The sequence below is a fragment of the Carettochelys insculpta genome, chromosome 5, assembly GCF_033958435.1.
Source record: "Carettochelys insculpta isolate YL-2023 chromosome 5, ASM3395843v1, whole genome shotgun sequence".
Classification (NCBI taxonomy): domain Eukaryota; kingdom Metazoa; phylum Chordata; order Testudines; family Carettochelyidae; genus Carettochelys; species Carettochelys insculpta.
Window position 1 is genome coordinate 111,233,602 of NC_134141.1, and position 12,315 is coordinate 111,245,916.

Below are 12,315 nucleotides of genomic sequence, written 5' to 3' on the forward strand. Positions count from 1 at the left end.
TTCTTCTGGTGATTAAGCCATATAACCCTATCACAAAAGACCTTTCCTTCTCTATTTCAAAGGGCTCTCCTATGCAATAAATAGTGCACTTGCATTTCTGTAAATTGCTCTTGTAACTTGCATAAGAATGATTTTTAAAGAGGTTGCTAGTTCCTAACTGTAATGTATATAGTAAATTCCTTGCAAAATCTTACAAAATTAAGTTGAGGTCTCTTTGGGTACCATTGTACTAAATGCATTTTTTTTGTATTATTAAAGTCACAATTCTGTGCAACCTCTCTGGGAGGGGGAGGTGATGTAAGGCCCAGATAATCAAACAACAATGTGACAGACAAGATGTAACTTTGAGTCCACTCAGTAACAACGGGATTTCCTGGAAAATACCTATGGAGAGGTTACACAATTTGCCTATCAATGCAAAAAAACCTTGCATTTTGAAGCTATGACTGCAGATCACGTGTTTCATGAGGTCAAAATCAAAGGTATAAGATGTATAAATGAAAGACTGAACTATTGATGGTTGTTCTGCATTGAATCCGAAACCATTTTGAACTTGAAACCTCAAGAAAAGCCCACAAGCGGGTTTTGAAGAATAAACATCTACTAGAGCCCAGAGCTGGAGTCGGGATGCCTTTTGGGAAGATAATTAGCATGTGTGTAGGTTGTTGTATTTTTTTTTTTTGGTAGGTTTTCTCTGTAATACTTTCACCTTAAAAATAAATATGCTTGCTTATAGTGAACTATGTTGTAAGCTGGGTCTGCTGGAAATTATTGCTCTCCATAGCCTTGAGAGACAAAGCAAAATGCAGACATTGTCCTGTTCAGGCACTCTGGCTTGCTGAGTTACCACAGTGTAGTCAGGGAACTGCACAATCTTAAAAAAACAAGACAGATAGCTATATTAGTCTATATTCTATCAAAACAAAAAGGCAGTTCAGAAGCACTTTAAAGAATAACAAAATAATTTATTAGGTGGTGACCTTTCATGGTCTGAAGAAGTGGGTCCGTCCCATGAAAGCTCACACCTAATAAATTATTTAGTTAGTCTTTGAAGTGCTACTGGACTGCCTTTTTGTTTTAATAAAAAAAGAGTCAGGAGAGAGAAAGACATGTATTTATGCAAAAGAGATGATATCTCAGGAGTGGGACCATCGTGGGTGAACATCTATGCCTTGCGACACTAATGTGTGTTTTTTCCTTAATATTTTAAACTTTTTCCTGGCTATTTTCTATTTGATGGACTCCTGGAAATTTATAGCTAAATCATCAAGCTCAGATTTTGCAGTGTGCCTTCCAGTATATAGTGTCTCAGTCCAGTTCTTAGTGAACAAATATCCACATCAACAAAACTACTAGTACAATACTACAGTTGCTTCTCACTGAGCCAAGTTCTGCTTGGCTGTATTTCTGTCTGGTTACATACCACACTTTTTGCAGGTTAGAGGTCAATGACAGCTAGGGTATAGTGACTAAACCATCCTCTCAGAAGGCATTATGGTCGATCTTTCTAGAATCTAAATCATGGTTGAGGCATAAAAGCAGAGCTGAAAGATTAACCTTTTGCTGTATCACTATGTTATTGTTTGGATAAATAGTGAATCTCCTTCATCTCCAGGTGGTTCCTTTCATGAGTATTAAATAGAGATACAAGTTTTGTTTATTCTTGCGTTAAAATGGGTCCTCGTGGAGAATAATTGATCCAAATGATTTATTAGACAGACAGTAAAATAACACTTCACAGATATCTTTATGAAACTATAAGCAGTGATCCAAAGGCATATCTTGACATAGCTCTTTGAAAGTTACTTAAAACATCAATTCCCAATGCAGCAATGAGATCCACATGGGTAGGGTCTTATGCTGAATGGAACACATAGCAGGATTGGGGACCAAACTATAGAAAATCCCTTTACAGATCAGTTAAAACCACCTCTCCTGATAAAAGATATTCATATCCGTTTCCCTGTCCCATCTCTCAGCTACAGCGAGATACATAGAACTAATCTTCTATGCCTTGGAATGGGAATGAGCTGTCAAATTGTCTTAAGAGCTGCTACAAAGGGAGTTGCATTTTGCCCCAAATCACTAGCACATTAGGCAGCAATAAAGTTGTTAGTGACAACTGGAGTTAATGAAAACAAAAAGCAGTCAAGTAGCACTTTAAAGACTAGCAAAATAGTTTATTAGGTGAGCTTTCATGAAGAAGTGGGTCTGTCCCACGAAAGCTCACCTAATAACTATTTTGCTAGTCTTTAAAGTGCTACTTGACTGCTTTTTGTTTTGATAGTGTATAGACTAGCACCACTTCCTCTCTGGAGTTAATGATTTTGTCTTCAACAAATCAGAGCCACCACTTTTATCCTAGATTGCTCTTAATCCCCTGCAAATGCACTGCATCTTGATCACTGTTGTTTAATGATTTATATATGCTTGACAAAGCAGTGTTAACAAAAGAACTTAACTCTACAGATGTAGGGCTTCTGTTAGCAACAAGAAATGCCCTGCCCAGCATTTCATTTGCCAAGAGATATTGTGTGAATCTTAGAAACAGGCAACAGTGATTATTTAAAAAAAACACAAACAAAAAAAAATGGCTTTACTCACTGCTCTGACACTCTGACCTGGTTAACTCACTTGTAATAGACTTTGAAACTGCCCTGCCTTTCCTCTGTTTACATGTCAAACACAGAAGGAAACTGAGCCAGGTTTCTCTCTCCTGGGGAACTCAGTTTCTACTGTTAGAAGGAAAGAAAGGAGTAATGCAGCCAAAAAGCCACAAAAGAGAAAAACAAAACAAAATGACCACAACTGTATGCAGAAAGAGGGCACAGATCCAAGGCCTGTTTTTTTTTAAATTAGTAATTAGTCAGACCAGCCTTAAACCCACACATACACCTGTTAAAAAGAAAAAAAAATATTTATCAGAGAGGTAGCTGAGTTAGTCTGTATCTTCAAAAACAAGCAGTGCTGTGGCACCTTATAGACTAACAGAGGTTTTGGCGCATGAGCTTTCACGGGCAAAGACCACTGCTATGTCAGATACACAAACTTCTCTCAAAGGCAGCTCCTTGCCTTCCTTTTCAAAATAAGTCTTTACCCAATGCTGGGTTATTAATAACAAAGAATTATTTTTAATCAATCGAGTCCTGATCATGCAAACTGATACAGATGTGTCCGACGTTAATGGAGCCATTTGCCTAAGCAAAACCATACTTGGTGTTCAACCATGGGTAGTTATATAACGTTCAACTGGAAATTTCAGATTTTGTTGCATGTGCTTGGAAAAAAAAAAAAATCAGTGCTGCTGAAACAGTTGGGGGCAGGCGGGGGTTGAACCTAACAGCCATTAAACCAAACAATAAAACCTGTATAAGATGCAAACCCAGGCTGCTGCAGCACTATTAAATGCCCTTATTTTTCTTCTTCTCCATCTCCATGTTGACTCCTGGATATACATCATGCCTTCACTCTTTTCCATGCTGGTTTCCCTGCAAGTACATTTATCTAGTTTTCCTGGCCTCATTTTAATTACAGTTTCTTTTTGCACCACTCTTTCTTCAAGTTGTTTCTCTATCCCAACCTACCCATTCTCCACCCTCACCTCTATTGTTGTCTGCAATCTTGTCTAATTCCTTTTCTCTTCTCAGTATTCCTATTTTTATCCCTGCCTGGTCTTTAGGGCTCAGCTCTTCAAACGTACTTGAAATCAATGGAAGACAGGAGTGTAAATACCACAGTGCCATGGTGTGCAACCAGTTCTGAACAGAACAAGCCACATTATTCTGAAAATGTATTTATGGTTCAACCCAAACGAACCACACTCAACCAGCCAAATAGCCGCATGCGGCTAGCGTGCTGGACACCACGGCCTTGAAGGCCCATCCGGCTCTAAATTCCTCAAGGAACTGGGGCCAAAGGACTGATCCTGGCTCTTCTCTCCTATGCATGAGCTCGGGGCATTCGGGGAGAGAGAGAGAAACTGCAGAGAACGACTGGTGAGGTCTCCCTGCTGAGTCTGAGCTTCTCCACAGCCTGGGAATGAGGAGCTCTGAAATTCCTCCTGCTCCCCACAGCTTTGGGATGGCGGCACCCGGGAGGGCGGGGCAGTTGGTTTGTCCCCTTCTGGAACTGGATCTAAACTTTCCCCAAAGTTTCAGGGGCCCACAAGGACGGGGAGTTCCGAGCCCTGCAAACTCCTTCCCAGCAGGGTAGCGAACGCAGAAGGGGTGACAAGGCACGGCTGGTAACCCCCTCGCCAGTCCCGGCAGCGGGCAGGGTACCAAGAACGCTGTGCTCCGCGGAGCCAGGGCGGGGCCAGCTGCGGGGTGGCCCTTCCCTGACCGCCGCTGCCGGGAGAGGAACTGATCGGTAGGGAGCTGGAGGGAGTCGGCGGCGCAGCAGGTAAGGGGCTGTGAGCGCCGCCCGCTGGGGAGCAGAACGGGGCATTTCCGAGCGACGTAGCCCCTGCGCGGGGCCGCCCGCCGTTCCTTCCTGGCGGGGGGACAAGCACAGGGCGGCCGCTCCCCGGCGGGCTGGAGCTGAGCCCTGGAGGCTGGAAACGTGCAAGGCAGGCGTGGGACGGGGCGGGGGGGGGAGCTCAGCTGATTCCGTCATTAGCCGCTTAGTTTGCTGCCTGCCCGTCCCTCCACCCCCCGGGGTTAAAGCAGGGGTGGGAGCTCAGGCTCAGAGGCCAAATCCGGCTCACCTAGCCGCCTCTTCCGGCTGCTGCTCCTATTACCCGTGGGCGGGCTGCTGGCAGGCGGGGAAGCCTACCTGGGGGTGCTGTTGGCCAGGAGCCGCTGAGGGAACGGGCCTCCTGGCCAGAGCCTGCTTCTGGCACTGCACCCTCTCTTACATCGCCCAGACCCTTTTCCATGTCGTCATCTCTCAAACTCCACCCTCCTCCCCCTGCACACCCCAGGTCATGGCTCCCTATCACATGCTGCACCCACTCCTGCTTCTCTCCCCTAGGCCATATTCCTCTCCTGCACCCATACCTTGTCCCAGCTCACAACCCCCTCCTTCACCAACCTCCCTCACACACTGTCCTGCGCTCCAGATCTCTACTCTGAGCTCCCTTCTGCACCCAACCTCCATCCCAGACCCCACACACCCTCCAACAGAAGAGTGCAGACCTTGGCCACTCACCAGAGTCTTTCAGTGGCCTCTCCTCACCCTCATCAAAATTATTGCCCACTCCCTGATTTAAAGCACCTGGATTGGAGACCAGTGAAAAACACAAAACTTGAGTTAACAATGGGTTCCCTTCCTCTGTCCGTCAGAAACCCTTTTGGGGTTAGTTGGCCATAGAACAGGTTATGCGTGCTCTCCTGGGGTAGGAATGCTAAATGTGTGATGTGTGGTGAGTTAGAAATGGTAATAAAGCCAGCTGGGGTGTGTTTTGAATTTAACACATCTTATTGGTGGAGAAGATGTAGAATGTGACTGTTTGATTTCAGTCAGGACCTATCATCCTTCCAACCCTTTACTTGTTAAAACCCTCTTGTGAGTAGCGCTGGGAAATAAGGTACACTAGACTTAACCTGAGAAGGGGATACAGGATGAGGAAGGTGACATCTTTTATTTGGTGTCAGTCGCTGCTGGTAAGAGAGACGAGCTTTTGAGCTGCACAAAGCTCTTCTTCCTCTAAATTTCTCTGACCCACAGGTGATCCAATAAAAGATATGGCCTCATCCACCTTGACTCTCTAATATTTGAGCATCAACATAGCAAAACCAATGCTGTATACTTGAGAAAGGGGTGGCACTATCAAGCCCCTTAATAACAAGTAATTCTGTGGCACCTTAGAGAATAATAAATTATGTCATGAGCTTTTGTGGGTAAAACCCACTTCATCAATGGGTTGGAGTGGAAATTACAGAATCCAGCATATAAAAAAAGTTATCTGTCATTAGTAGGACCAGTTAATGAAGTAAATTTAGCTGGGTGTGTTTCATTCATGACATGTGAAGTAGGAGTGTAAATTTTAAGGGAAGTGGAAATTGCCTTTGTAATTTGTTAGATAGTTAAAATCTTAATTTAAGCTTAAATTAATGGTGTTACATTTGTGAATGAATTCCAGTTCCCATGTCTCTCTCAGTAATTGGGTGATAAAATTCTTTTGTAGAAGAATGGCTACTTGAAAAACCTTTATTGAATGTCCAGGGAAGTTAAAACATTCCCCTACAGGTTTTTGTGTGTTACCATTCCTGAGGTTTGGTTTGTATCCATTTGCCTTTGGTGCAGAGGCTGTCCGATTTGGCCAGCCTCCGTGGAAGAGGAGCATTGCTAGCGCAAGATGGCATATCACATTAGTGGATGTGCTGATGCAGGAGCTTATATGGTTAGGCCCTGTAATAGTTCAGCAATGGGATTTGTTGCAGGGATAGGTTCATGGGTTAGTATTTCTGTGATGTGGTGTGTCGCTGCTGGTGAATATTTGCTTCAGTTTGGGGGTTTAGTATTTGCTGTCAGTAGGTGAGAACAAGCTCATCTCCCAAGGTCTGTGAGAATGAGGGATCATTTTTCAGGATAGGTTGTAGATTGTCGGTGATGGGCTGAAGGGGTTTAAGCTGGGGGCTGAAGGTGATGACCAGTGGTGGTCGTGTTTTTCTTTTTGGGCCTATCATGAAGTAGGTGACTTCTAGGTACTTCTCTAACTCTGTCAGTATTCACATACCATGAATGAAACACATCCAGTTTAAATTGCTTCATTAATTGGTCCTACTAGTAATTAACTTCATCTTTTTTTTTCCCTACTATATATACCCTGGATTCTGTAATTTCTGCTTGAAACGTTTGAAGAAGTGGGCTTTACTCATGAAAGCTCATGACCTAATATATTTGTTCATCTCTAAGGAGCCACAAGACTGCTTATTGTTTTTGAATATATCTACTAACTTGGCTACTCCTCAGATCCCCCTTAATGTTTACAGTGTCTCTGGCTATGAAGTGAAATCACCATTAGGTGTCATTAGTATAAAGGAAAGGAGGAATAGAAGTGCAAAGAAGGGAAAAGATTGTGCTTAGATGTACAAATTGGCACCGATCTTGCCAGACTTTGTATATGTCTGTATATGTATATGTTTGTATATGTGCTTAAGTTGTCTGACTCGTCAGTGGGGTTACGAGTGATATGTAAACTTAAGTATGTGCATGAGGCTTTGCAGCGTTAGGGCCTAATTAACTCAACTGTGTATCTTCTGTCCAACAATAATCTCAGTATAGACAAAAAGTCACAGGAGACTCACACAAATATGAGGCAAGTCCATTAGTGGTGATGTTCTGGGCATTTACAAGCTCTGAAGCGTGAGCATGACCGTTGCAGCTATAGTTATGTTGTGCTGCTGTATCAAGGGATGATGGTACTTCTATGATTTATTTTCAGACACTTAGAACCCTTTGGTGGGGGTGGGGGTGTTTACTTGTGCTGAAACTTCACATGTTGTATTCTAAGGGTGAGATGATGATGATGATGATTTTGCACAGTTTGGGGGAAAAATCTTCTTTGTATTACAATAACATCAGCAGGGTGTACCTGAAAAAAGGACACCATTGTAGAAGTCGCTGTATGTAGTGAAGTATTGGAGGGGTAGCCGTGTTAGTCTGGATCTGTAACAGCAATGAAGGGTCCTGTGGCACCTTATAGACTAACAGAAAAGTTTTGAGCATGAGCTTTCGTGATGAAGTGAGTCTGTGCTCACGAAAGCTCATGCTCAAAACTTTTCTGTTAGTCTATAAGGTGCCACAGGACCCTTTGTTGCTGTATGTAGTGAGAACCTCTACTCTGCACAGGCCACAGTCTGATGAAGTTTGACAGGTGGGAGGGGAGGGAAGACGGAGGCACATATTACTGATGTAACTTCAGGCAGTGGAATGGGGCAGAAGTAGAACCCATTTGTCCTAAATACCGATGGGCCCTTCACTCTGATTATGGGAATCATTACCATCCCATTTGCACATGGTAGTGTGGCAGACCCTTACCTGGAAGCTTCCGGAGCCTTCTAGAAGGTCAGTATACTGAATGGTGGGCCAATGCGTTTCTGTTCCCTATCTAGGCCCAGGCCCAGGCCCTCATTGGTCAGATGGACCCTGTGCTGCCTATAAAAGGCTCCCCATCTGGTAGCAGTGGGGAAGGTTTTGGAAGGTGCATCAGAGGAGTGGAGCAGAGCAAGAGCAGAGCAAGAAGGTAACACAGGGAAGCGGTGGGCAAAGTGGCCCAGGGTGAGGCTACTACGTTGGGGCAGGGGTGAAGGCCCTGCCGGTTGCCTCTTGTCCTTGTAGGGACCCTGGGCAGGAGTCCAGGGTAGAGGGTGGGTCTGGACTCCCCCCACCCTTCCCCAGAGGGATCACTCTACCGGAGCAGGCATGGGCCTGCAAAGGGGGGCTGGTATTTCCCCCATACTGGTCTTGCCTATGATGAGGGTGGCTCGCTAAGTGGCCTTTGGAAAGGCCTAGGCCAAAAGGGGCCTCCGTGAGTCTCTGAGGCAGCATAGAACCACCAGGAAGCGCAGGGACCCACAGGGGCTGACAAGGAACTTTGTCACACTGGTGGCAATGGTGGGATAGCACTGCGCGGTGGTCAATAGTAACTACACAGGGCAAAAAAAAGAAAAGAGCACCTGCGTGTGGGTGTTAGGATATCTTGAAATGAAGGAGCTAGTGAGGGCATTAGTCCAAGCTACAGCCTCTAAGAACATCGCCAAGGCACTGATGGAGATTTTTGCTTTGGTTGGTCTACCAAAGGAAATTCTGACTGATCAAGGCACCCCGTTCATGTCTCGGCTGATGAAGAACCTAGTGGGACCGCTGGAGAAGACTGCCCGAGGACACCAGTATATCTTAGTGATCCTGGACTATGCCACAAGGTACCCTGAAGCCGTACCTCTCCGAAAAACCTGGCCGGACATCGGAAGCAGTTCATCATATTATTACAAATCCTGGGGCCCGTGTGACAATGAGACGTTACTGAGTCCCAGCTGCCAAAAGAGAGGAAATCAAGACAGAGGTGCGCAAGATGTTGAAGAAGGGCATTATTGAGGAATCCCATAGCCAGTGGTCCAGCCCTATAGTCCTGGTACCAAAACCAGATGGCACTACGCGTTTTTGTAATGATTTTAGGAGACTAAATGAAATCTCCCAGTTCGATGCCTACCCCATACCACGCATCGATGAATTGATAGACCGCCTGAGAAATGCTTGGTACCTGACCACGTTGGACTTAACCAAAGGCTACTGGCAGATCCCACTGGCTGAGGATGCCAAGGAGAAGACGGCATTCTCCACGCCTGAGGGACTATTTCAATATACCATTCTCCCATTTGGTTTACATGGGGCACCAGCCACCTTCCAATGGCTGATGGACAAACTGCTGCCACCCCACACCAGGTACGCGGCCGCCTACCTAGATGACGTAGCGATACACACCCCGGACTGGGAAACCACCTGGAAAGGGTAGAGGCCGTCCTAGACACCTTCAGACGAGCGGGCCTTATGGCAAACCCTTCTAAGTGTGCTGTGGGGTTTGCTGAGGCCAAGTACCTTGGGTATGTTGTAGGGAAAGGGGTAGTAAAACCCCAGGTAAACAAACTAGAGGCCATTCAACAGTGGCCCCAACCAAAATGGAAGAAACAGGTTCAGGCTTTCTTAGGGGTTGTGGGGTATTATAGACAGTTCATTCCCCATTTCGCTACGCGTGCCAGCCCCCGACAGACTTGGTGAAAGCTCAAGGCCCTGACCCAGTAAACTGGTCAGAGGCAGCTGAAGCTGCGTTCAAAGATCTCCATACTGCGCTGTGTAGTAATCCAGTATTGATAGCACCCGATTTCACCAAAGAATTCATCCTACAAACAGACACATCAGATGTAGGCTTAGGGGAAGTCCTGTCCCAGGTGACAGAAGGAGAAGAGCACCCAATTTTGTACCTCAGCAGGAAACTGCTCCCCAGGGAAAGAAAATATGCAGTTGTGGAGAGGGAGTGCCTGGCGGTAAAATGGGCTATGGAGGCCTTATGGTATTATCTTCTCGGGCATCAGTTTATCCTGGCCACGGACCACGCCCCACTACAATGGATGCAGCGAAACAAAGAAAAGAATGCTAGGGTGACCCGGTGGTTCGTATTGTTACAGCCGTTTAAATTTAGGGTACAGCACGGGAGGAAAACTAAACGGGAAAGCAGATGGACTTTCCCGAATGCACTGCATGACGTCCCAAGTTGCGCAACCCCCTGGTGTTGAGCGGGGGGGAGGATATGTGGCAGACTCTTACCTGGAAGCTTCTGGAGCCTTCTAGAAGGTCAGTGTACTGGGTGGTGGGCCAATACGTTTCTGTTCCCTGTCTAGGCCCAGGCCCAGGTCCTCATTGGTCAGATGGACCCTGTGCTCCCTATAAAAGGCTCCCCATCTGGTTATGGGGGGAAGGTTTTGGAAGGTGCACCAGAGGAGTGGAGCAGAGCAAAGCGAGAAGGTGCCACAGGGAAGCGGTGGGCAAAGTGGCCCAGGGTGAGGCTACTACATTGGGGCAGGGGTGAAGGCCCTGTCGGTTGCCTCTTGTCCTCGTAGGGACCCTGGGCCAGAGTCCAGGGTAGAGGGTGTGTATGGACTCCCCCCACCCTTCCCCAGAAGGATCACTCTACTGGAGCAGGCGTGGGCCTGCAAAGTGGGGCTGATATTATTTCCCCCATACTGGTTTTGCCTATGATGAGGGTGGCTCGCTAAGTGGCAACCCCTGCCTTTGGAAAGGCCTAGGCCAAAAGGGGCCTCCTTGAGTCTCTGAGGCAGCATAGAACCACCAGGAAGCGCAGGGACCCACAGGGGTTGACAGGGAACTTTGTCACAGTAGCTATACAGAAATTCCCGTTTAGCAGAGCATTTCAGTGTATGCTTAATCGAACTGTGTGAAGAGTCCTGTTGGTTTAGTGCTTTGGGAGTGTGGGACCCCCGCTTTAATGCCTGCACCATTTGCAGTAAAAGTAACTGCAAAGATTTATTTCTGAGGTTGCTGTACGATGACAGCTTGTGTAGCTACAGATAACACAAACAATTGCCCTTTGATATGAGGAACTTCGATATCGGGAACAGATGAATGTTGGGATGCTCCTTATCAGAGCCATGTTGTTGCCTTTCCTGTTTGTTTCCCCTGCCAAGCCCTTTGGATCTAATTCCATAGGAGGTTTCTCCTCATAAACACAGAATCATGCACCTTATTCATAAACTATAATACAGATGTTTCCTTACTTGTCACACCTGGCAGCTGCAAAAGTTGCCAAGAAAATGTTACTTACTTCACAATTTCAGACTATGGCAGTAGGACATTTGTATAAGACACTAGTTGGCATGTGCCAGTGTGCCAAAGGTCTTTTCCAAGACTGTTGTGCCCTTTAGATTGTACTTGCTGAGTGTAAGAAGACCAAAGAATTTCTTTCTGTGCTGAGCTCGGTGCTGCATTGTGTGCATGTTGGGGCGAGGGCGAGTGGGGGCAGAAATCCAGCTTTCTGTATCATTTCATTCTGTTAACACACTATACAATACAACAGAATAAAAAGAGTCACAAAAAGGTAGCTGTGTTAGTCTGCATCTTCACAAAGCAAAAAAGAAAAAAGTGGACTGTTTTTCTGTTTTGAGAATATAAATAATCTGTTACTTTTATGTTAAAGATCTGAATCCTTTACCATGGTATCTAAATCAGTGTTTCTTAAACTACGTTCTGCGGAACACTGGTGTTCCATGAACAACTTGCAAATGTGCCATGTGCGTTTGGAAAAATACACTAATGCTGTGTGCCTTCTATTATTCAAACCAGATACAATATTTTTTTTTCATTGCTACGATACCTGATAAAATTATTTTGTTTTTGCTGTATATGTTGTTGGTTGGGGGTGTTTTGGTAGGGTTTTTTGTTTGTTTTTTGGTGGGGTGTTTTGGTTTATACTATTATTTGATGTTCCATGGTTTTAAAAAGTTTAAGAAACACTGATCTAAATGGCCATACAGAAAGTCTTGTTTAGTGTGAAGGTTGTGTAGATTTTCTGAAATGTAAAGAACCTATAGCCTGCTTTTTAGAGCTTCTGCTTTGTGTGCCTAAGTGACTTAGATCTCCTCATGGACTCTGTCAAATGGAATAACTTCATGGTGTGACATAGCAGGCAACAGGGCTGGCAGCTGCTGTGGGCCCCAGGGCAAGGTGGGAGGGCAGCCTGGTTCCATGCCCTGGAAGAGGTGGAGCAGCACAGAAGGGATTGGGCCAAGGGCACTCACTCCAACCACATCGCTGCCGTCCTCACAGCTTTGTGCAGTGGGAGCAATGCTGCTGAGGAAC

At 45.7% G+C, this 12,315-nt stretch overlaps 1 protein-coding gene across 2 annotated transcripts in view; it reads left to right on the top strand.

Annotated features, from left to right (window-relative positions):
* The first annotated feature begins 4,159 nt into the window (after positions 1-4,159).
* CCDC68 (coiled-coil domain containing 68) overlaps positions 4,160-12,315 on the top strand; it is a 36,645-nt gene continuing 28,489 nt past the window's right edge. Inside the window, exon 1 of one of the 2 annotated variants that reach the window (XM_074995772.1) lies at positions 4,160-4,401. The gene's annotated coding sequence lies outside the window, so the exon portion shown is untranslated. The remainder of the gene's footprint in view (positions 4,402-12,315) is intronic. The other variant, XM_074995770.1, reaches the window with a different exon arrangement.